Below are 9821 nucleotides of genomic sequence, written 5' to 3' on the forward strand. Positions count from 1 at the left end.
ATTATGACTTAAAATAACAATAGTTATAATACAATGGGGAAAAGTAGGGAGAGAAGTAGAGAGATGATATATATAAAATTTTGAGCGTCATTCTTATTGATGAGAAGCCATATGCATATATAGACATATGAGGTACCCTAATTAGGAAACAGACTTGTAATCTATATAGATCTCTAGACTATTTAGAAATATAGACTTCTAATATATATACATCATCCACTAATTTCATAACGCTCCTCATTGGTTGTCCATTCTTCAAAAAAATATGTCTCGTTAACATCTTATTAAGAAAAAAAAACATTATGGAAAAAAATCTTTGTGAAAATATTGTTTTTTTTTCTTCAATACGTGTTGCAATATTGTGTCATTCAAAACCTTTTTACCAGGAAAATCCAAAAATTCTTGGTTAAAGGAAAAAAAAAATTTTTTATCATTAATGTTAATTTTATTTTATTTATATATATTGTCCAGGCTTGTTTTACATCCAATAGGCTCCGTTTTACATCCAATCTAGCCTGAAAATATTAGGTAAAAAAACCTGGTCAAGACCTCTTAAATGAAAAGATACAATAGACCCCATAAATGAGCCACACAAATATTCCAAACAAAGTTCCATATAGAATTACACCGATATTGGACTAGAATAAACCAAACATAAATAATTTGCGTCTACAACAAAACTAAACTTGAAATACAAGCATTTCTTGATGTGAGAAATGACAGTGAGCCAACATAAAACTTTGAAAAAATTTGCAAAACGCTTGTTGAAAGCTTTTACAATCATCATTAGATCGAAGACAAGAATTGATTTGTTGTGTCATGGCCCACACCTGGTTAATATTGTCCGCTTTGGGGGCTTCCGTACGAGTCACCCCTCACGGATTTGTCCCTTGGGCAGGCTTAGATCCCCACCCAAAAGCGCGCTAACCAAGTGAGAAACCACCCCTCTTATGTACATCACTTACTCCTCGCATTTAACCGATGTGGGATTCGCCTAGGTGCACTGTAGGTTTAGATCCCTCACAGTCACCCCCCGTAGGGACTCAGCGTCCGTGCTGAGGTTTGCCCCACCACCAGCCAGAGGAACGAGGCATCAGCTCTGATACCAAATGTCATGGCCCACACCTGGTTAGTATTGTCCGCTTTGGGGGCTTCCAAGGGGACAAATCCGTGAGGGGTGACTCGTACGAAAGCCCCCAAAGCGGACAATACTAACCAGGTGTGGGCCATGACATTTGATATCAGAGCCGAAGCCTCATTCCTCTGGCCGATGGTGGGGCAAACCTCAGCGCGGACGCTGAGTCCCTACGGGGGTTACTGTGAGGGATCAAAGCCTACAGTGTACTTAGGCGAATTCCACATCGGTTAAGTGCGAGGAGTAAGTGATGTACATAAGAGGGGTGGTTTCTCACTTGGTTAGCGCGCTTTTGGGTGGGGATCTAAGCCTGCCAAAGGGAGAAATCCGTGAGGGGTGACTCGTACGGAAGCCCCCAAAGTAGCCTTGGCCACGGTTCCGGAACTGGAGGTTCCGGTTCCAGAAAAACTGGAACCGGCGGTTCCGGTTCTAGAAAAACTGGAATCGAAACCGATCCGGTTCCGGTTTCGGTTCCAGTTCCGATCCGGTTACAAAACCGACAGTTCCGATCGGTTTTTCGGCGAATCGCATAATTTTAAATTTTAAATTTTGAAGGCCGGTTTAAAAAAAAAATATTTGAACATAAAAAATTTAAAAATACACTTAAAAAATTTTAAAATTTGAAGACCGGTTTAAAAAAAATTTATTTTAACATAAAAAATAAAAAAATACACCTACAAAATTTTAAATTTTGAAGACCGGTTTAAAAAAAAAATTTATTTGAACATAAAAAATTAAAAAATACACCTAAAAAATTAAAAAATACTTCAATTAAATTTATTTTTTTAAGGACTCGAATTGTTGAGTGTTGAACATAATTATTTTTTTAAAAAAAAATTTCAACTGAATTTTTTTTTTTAAAGTTTGAACATAATTTTTAAAAAAAAAATGGGCTTGAACTTTTTTTTTTTTTGTTTTAAAAAAAAATTAAGTTGCCTACGTATCCTCTTGGTGTTTAGAGGAATCAAAGCCCACGTAGTTCTTACTTACCTTATACCAATTTCACTCCTTTTACCTTAATCGCTATTTGCACCACCGGTTGTTCCCATTGAGGACGCTTCGTATAAATCAAAAAAATCTTCATTTTCTTTTGGATTTTCTTGGGCTCTTAGTTCGGCCTTGGTCCAATCATCTACGCATGCTTATGCTTCTAATGAATCGGGTGTCATACGAGATCGTGTTTCATTAAGTATATTTCCTCCTTGACTAAAAGCTTGTTCAACCGCAACAGTGGAGACCGGAGCTGCTAAAATTTGTTTTGCAAGTAAAGAAAGAATTGAAAAAGTATTTGCGTGACGACTCCACTAATCTAAAATTGGAAAATCTGTATCTGCATAATCATCACCAAACTCAAAAGAAGTTGTTGGATAATTATCAAATTCAGAAATAGAACTGGATTCCCTTATTCTTTTTTGTCTTTGTAATAAAACTTGTTGAGCAACACCAACGCCACTTACCCTTTGTGTTGGAAATTGTTGAATATTAGATTGAGAAGAAGTAGAAATAGAAGTAGATGAACTAGAAACTTGAACAAATTCATTATATAATTGCATAATATTTTGTTTAACTTCATGCATTACTACATTTATATTAACATTATCTTCTACATCAAGATTTAATACGTCATAATAAATAGTCAAATAATCACATAAAACATCCATTCTACATCTAGGATCAAATACACTAGCAACAAGATAAAGAGGTGGTATATTTTTAAAATAAGATAACCATTTTTTTTTCATTGAAAAAATACAATCTTTTAATAAATCATCATTTTGAAATTCTTGGAGTGCAGTAACAATATTAATACATATAGGTAAAAATAAATTAGATGTGGGATAATAAACCCCACTAAATTTATAGGTAGCATCATTAAAAATTTTTAAAATATCTAAAATTTTTGCACAAATCTCCCAATTTTGTGGATATAAATTAATATCCTCAATATTATTAGTAACAAAAAAGCATAATAATTCTTTATAAGAAAAAGACTCGTTTAGTAATTCATATGTTGAATTCCAACAAGTTGGGACATCCCTTGGAAAACGTTTTGGTCTTTTATTATTTTCTTTACAAAATTTAGCCCAACTTTTCATCACTTGGAGATGTGTCCATAAATACGAAATAGCTTTTTTAATTGGAGAAATAAAAGATTCAAGAATTTTTAAACCATCTTGTACACATAAATTTAAAACATGGCATACACATCTTATATGAAAAAATTACCACCAATATTTGGTTCACAAATTTTTTTAAGTTCAATAATTGATCTAGTATTTGCAGAAGCATTATCAAATAAAATTGAAAAAATTTTTTTTGTCAACTTATATTCATCTAAAATTAAAACAATTACTCTATAAATATTATTTTCAGTATGTTTATCATCAAAAACACGAAAATCAATAATTCCTTTTTGAATTTTCCAATCATCATCAATCCAATGACATGTAATACTCATATAAGAATGCATTTGCCGATGATCACTCCAAACATCACAACAAATTGAAATACGAATTTTCAATTGAGAAAATAAAAGCTCTAACTCTTTTTTCCTTTATTATATAAAGAAATAATAGTTCATTTTACAGTATTTCTTAGTACTCTTTTAGCAGAAGGATTTAAAGCTTTTTCACTACAAAAAAAACGCCACATTGCGACTGATTTTTGCGACCGACTTAATTCGGTCGCAATTTTGCGACCGATTTGCGACTTATAGGCAATCGGTCGCAAAATTTAGCGGTGAAAATTCCCGCGAAATTGGTTTAGAATTTGCGACTCATCTAATACGGAATTGCAACCGATTTTGCGACCAATGTGCGACTACGTGTTTTTCTGTCGCAAAATTTCGCGCGTCAAAAATAGGGATAATTTTCGAGACCGATTGGAGACAAATTTGCGATCGATAATTTGCGACCGATGTGTTGAGTCGGAAATCGGTCGCAATTTTGCGGGTCAGTAAAACGACATCGGGTCTTTAAAAATTGCGACCAATGATTTGAGTCGCAAATCGGTCGCAATGTTGTAGCTTAGTAAAACGACGTCGGGGTCATTAAAAATTGCGACCGAGGTTATAATTTTTGCGACCGATGGTCGGTCGCAAAATTTAGGGCTTTAAACGCCACGCCCTCCCTTTCTTCTTTCTTCTTCTTTCTCTCTTCTCCTTCTCCTCTCCTCTCCTCCGTCCGCAGCGCCGCTCCAGCCCCTCCTGACACCGGTCCAGCCCGTTTGACGCCGCCAGCCCCGCTCCTTTTGCACTCCGGTCACTCCATTGCTGTTTGGAAACAATCTGAGGTGAGTTTTGGTTTGCGATTATTTTTTCCATTTTTTTTTTTTTGCGATTTTATTTGTTTTTATTATAATAAGTTATGGTTGATTTGTATATAGAGTTGCGATTAGAAATTTATAGGGTACTGTTATTATTATTGTTATTATTATTATTATTATTATTATTATTATTAATTTTGTTGTTGTTATTATTATTATTAACGTTGTTGTTGTTGTTATTAGCTATTAGCTTGTATCCATATTAAGTTCAGAGTTCGTTTTTAAATTTTACCATTTCTGGTAGAACTTAGCTCTAGTATAACCAAATTCCATAAACTCCAAAATATCGATTGCAATTGCATAATTCAGACATGACATAATTCAGGTTCTTTTCTTTTCTGCAAATTTAACATCATCACACGGATTATATTACTTCTAGTGAGAACCTTGTATTGTATTAGGATGCTTATGACTGCCCTCATTTATCAAAATGGTCCAAAACTGTTTATGCTTTTTAAGTGTAGAGCTTGCAATTGCATGTCAACTTAAGACTTGTTTTGTGGCTTCTTTCTGATTCTATTGGAATCCATGTTTGTCTAAGGACAGTATAAATCATATGACCATCTTGAATTCATGATCTGAAGAAGCTTCTGATATTAATAATATTGTATTTTTATTTTTTATTTTTTTGTCTACAATTGAATATTTTTTTAACAAAAAAGGAAGTTGATTTTTTGCATTATTGGATATTTGATCACTTGTCTGCTACTACTAAATTTAGACAAGAATAAAAACAAAAAATAATTGCATACCAATAATAGTACTAGGACAACAAGCAACTGTCTATCAGGATGGCTAAAGAGGAGTTGCATACCAACTTATTCATGCATAAAAACTAGGGCCAAACTGTTAAAACAAAAAAAACTTGTATCTGTATTTTAAAAGATAAAAATTCAAAAATGGAAAAAAATTGTAATTCAAGACCAAAAATAATATGGGATGCTTTTTTACAACCTAAAATTGGATTTTTTTTTTTTTTATTTCTCCATGTTTTTTTTTTTAATTTTATCTTCTAGTTGGATATAGTTAAAAAAAATACAAAACAAAAAATAAATATTAAAACTATAATTATCTAGTTTTTCATTGATAGATTGAACTAAATATGTAGCTTCAAAAAAAAAAAGGGGGGGGGGGGGAAATATAACTGTGATTATTTTTTATTATTTATGATATTGACACACATGGAAAATTTTAGCATTTCTGCATAGAAGCTTTGCAATTTTTTTTTGGGTTTTTAATTTTTAAATATTTTACCTTTTGAAAATGCGAATAATATTATTTTTGTCTGAATAAAAATTGAATTGAATTTATTCTAAAAAGAAAAGATTGAATTGACCCAAAAATAGATTAAATTTAGCATTAAATTTAAAATAGATTTAATGGAATGCAACTAAAATAGTTGAGGGCCAATTTGAAATGGGATTTTCCTTCAAATTTGTGTTAGGGTGCAATTGATCTCAAATTTGTGGTAGCCAAGGTAAATTGTAAATTCCAACTGGTAGCATCTAGATTAAAGGACAGCCATTATGCATATGCTCTGCAGCTACGTTTTCTTGATTTTAAATTAACATTTTTAATTAATTCAAACAAGATCAATTATATAAGGAATGACAGGATACTGCATAAATGGGTTCTTTACTGGTATGTTTATTTACTTACTGACATTTGGCAGGTGATTATTTTTTATGTTTAATCGTATGATTATTTTTCTACACTAGCAAAGTTACTAAGTGCACTCTGTCAGCACTTTCTTGGTGCATTTGTTTCTTACTTTTGGAGAAAAGTGTGGAGTTGCTGTTGTGTGGTCGTCAATCTTTTTGGAAATGTCTAACATTTATATAGGAAAAAATGGTTTCAGCAAAAGGGAAAAATAATCTTGGATGCAGAACATCGAACCAAATTGTTTTATCTAAAACACTTTAGTACCTTTTCTTTGTTTAGTATCTTGTTTTTCATTCTTAGGCCAAGTATCTTATATCAGTCCTTTCTTAGGCTGCAGAGAGGCTTATCCCGAGTGACGGAGAGCTTAAACGTCAGCTTGAAGATTTCCGCAAAGACCCCAATATCTTAGGTAAGATTCATGTTCTCTTACTCTTAGATAATCATAAATTCACGCCCATGGAATCTAGTTATTGATTAATCTTTAGATTGCTACTTTTGCTATTCTTACTAATACATGCAGCTCTAGTTTTGTATTTGACAGATCAAAGATTAATAACTTGCATAAGAAGGTGAAGAAAATAAAGAAAAGCAAACCCATATTACACATAGTTTTCTTCCTTTTTTAACCACTCATAGAATTTCCAATATGAATTCTTTAAGATTTTATATAGTTCATTTTTATTGAATTTTACAAAATGAAATTTTATTTTTCAAAAGTTACATGCACTTAAAGAATTACATAGTTAATATATGTTATAGTTGCATTCTAATTAATTTAAAATGTCAGTTTTTATCCTTGCTATTTAGGTAAGATAATTAGAATATGTAAATATTGTAAGGCTCTCAAATTTGAAGAATCTATTATTATTATATGCAATTAAAAGGTTTTTAATTGTTAAAAAAAAAAAAAGAAGTTAGATAGTATGTTAAATACAAACACGACTAAACATATGTTAAATTTTATTTAGTTTAGTTCGATTCAATTTATTATTTTGTTATTTTTTTGTGTGTCTTTTAAATATTAGGTTATTACATGTTCTTAATTATTGGCAACTCTTTCTTGAGAAGTTTTGGCTGTGTTTTTCTTTATTTTATATTATTGTCATTATTATTCTTAAATATGTTTTTATTAAATGAATGATGAGTTTGGATTGGAGGCCTAGTAGTGGCCATTTTGCCTTTGGAGAATGTTGGTATGATATAGAAGTGTTTATTGAATTGTTTTTGTATTTGAGATTTGAATGTGTTGTGCCGAAATGCTGCCGAATTTTTTCCCCAAAAATTCAATATGTAGAATACTACACTTACCTTTATTATAGTAGGTATATATATATAACCTTTGTATTGAATAAATGAACTTAGTGATTTTACATTTATATATAGTTACCCTTATTATAGAAATAACCTTAGTTAGTTATAAGTGTAAATTGAACATTACATTAGGTGCATGTTTTAAGGATGGTTTAGACTAATGCAATTACATATAATTTACCCTTTATAAACACATTGTTAATTAGGTAAAAAAAAATGCAAAATAATTGAGATTGGATGTACTGGAGGTTCGAGGTCAATGGGATATTAAGACAAGAGTTCCTGCAAGGATTGGAGGCGTTTATACAGTTTGCAGTTGGTAATCCTAGTTTTATGGATGGGAATAAGTTGAGGTGTCCATTTAATCACAAGAAGTGTCGAAATCGAGCCTTCTTAGACATCGATACAGTGAAACTTCATTTGTGCAAAAAATGGGTTCGTGGAAAATTATTACGAATGGATACATCATGGTGAAGCTCGAGTTGCCAGTGGGTCAGGCCACTCCATTCCGGTAAGTTTAGAAGTTCAGCCTTATCAATTTCTGTATGGTAATCAATGCAATGATATGGTAATCGATGCAAGTAGAGTACAATGTGATTGGGATAATATGGAGGAATCGCCAAATGTAGCAGCACAACAATTGTTTGACATGCTAAGTGCAGCTAACAGTGAACTGTGGCCTGGATGCAAGAATCATTCAGTTCTGTCTGTTGTTGCACGATTACTACATATGAAAGCAGAGCACCATTTTTCAGAAAGGTGTTACGATGATTTTGTTCAGTTAGCAAAAGAAATGTTGCCTGAAGGCCATTCAATGGTTGATAATTTTTATCGGACAAAAAAATTAGTTTGGGGATTGGGACTACCGGTAGAAAAGATTGATTGCTGTCGTAATAATTGTATGATATTCTGGGGTGTTGACTCGGAATTCAGAGAATGCAAGTTTTGTAATCTTCCAAGATATCAACGGCGCGTTCAAGGGACTGGTAGAGTACAAAGGGAAAAGGCTTTCAAGAAGATGTATTATTTCCCTCTTTGTTCCTCGCCTTCAAAGGTTATATGCATCAAAGGCGACAGCTGAAAACATGACATGGCATGCTTTGCATGAATATGAGGATGGTATAATGACTCATCCGTCAGACTCTGAAGCGTGGAAACATTTTGATAACATTCATCCTCTGTTTGCTGCTGAAATGAGAAACATGAGATTGGGGCTTTGTACTGATGGGTTTCAGCCGTTTGGCCAATCAGGACAACAATATTCATCATGGCCTATCATTGTGACACCATATAATCTACCACCGACAATGTGTATGAAAGATGAATATATGTTTTTGTGTGTTATTGTTCCTGGGCCTACTAATCCAAAACATAAAATTGATGTGTTTCTGCAGCCTTTGATGGCCGAACTTAAGTATTTATGGGAATATGGGGTTGAAACATTCGATATTTCGACCAATCAGAATTTCATAATGCGAGCTGCTTTGCTTTGGACCATCAGTGATTTTCCAGCTTTTGGAATGTTATCTGGGTGGAGTACGGCTGGCAAATTGGCTTGTCCTCACTGCATGGAAAACACTAATGCATTTACACTAAAGAATGGAGGTAAACAATGTTGGTTTGATTGTCATCGCAAATTCTTACCGGAATCTCACCCTTGGAGGAGAAATCGACAATGCTTTAGAAAGAACACGACTATTGTTGAACCCCCTCCACCTGTGAAGTCTGGAGCACAAATATTACAAGAAATTGAAGATCTAGGGCTTATGAAAGTTACAGAGGTAGGTGCAGATGAGGTAAATACAAGAATTGGCAGGAATAGCGGGTGGAAAAAGCGAAGCATCTTCTGGGATTTGCCATACTGGAGTTCACTTCTTATCCGTCATAACCTTGATGTCATGCACATAGAAAAAAATGTGTTTGAAAATCTATTCAACACTATCATGAACATTGAAGGGAAAACCAAGGATAATGCAAAAGCGAGAGCAGACATGAAGGAAATTTGTCATCGACCAGAACTCGAGCAATCTGTACTTACTGGTAAGTTTCCGAAGGCATGTTATTGTTTAGATAAACCCCAAAGGCAATTATTGTGCGAATGGTTACGATCATTAAGGTTTCCAGATGGCTACTGTTCAAATATGGGTAGATGTGTGGACATGAGGAAGTACAGACTGTTTGGCATGAAAAGCCATGACTGCCATGTTTTCATGCAAAGATTGATCCCTATGGCATTCCGGGAATTATTATCAGGAAAAATTTGGGAAGCAATGACAGAATTGAGTCTCTTTTTCAAGGAATTGACGATGACTGTTATCCGATGCGATGATATGGACCAATTAGCGCGAGAAATCCCAGTAGTGATGTGCAAGTTGGAGCGAATTTTTCC

This window comes from Jatropha curcas, chromosome 9 (genome assembly GCF_041381405.1).
Source record: "Jatropha curcas cultivar XTBG-Jc1 chromosome 9, XTBG_Jcur_1.0, whole genome shotgun sequence".
Lineage (NCBI taxonomy): Eukaryota > Viridiplantae > Streptophyta > Magnoliopsida > Malpighiales > Euphorbiaceae > Jatropha > Jatropha curcas.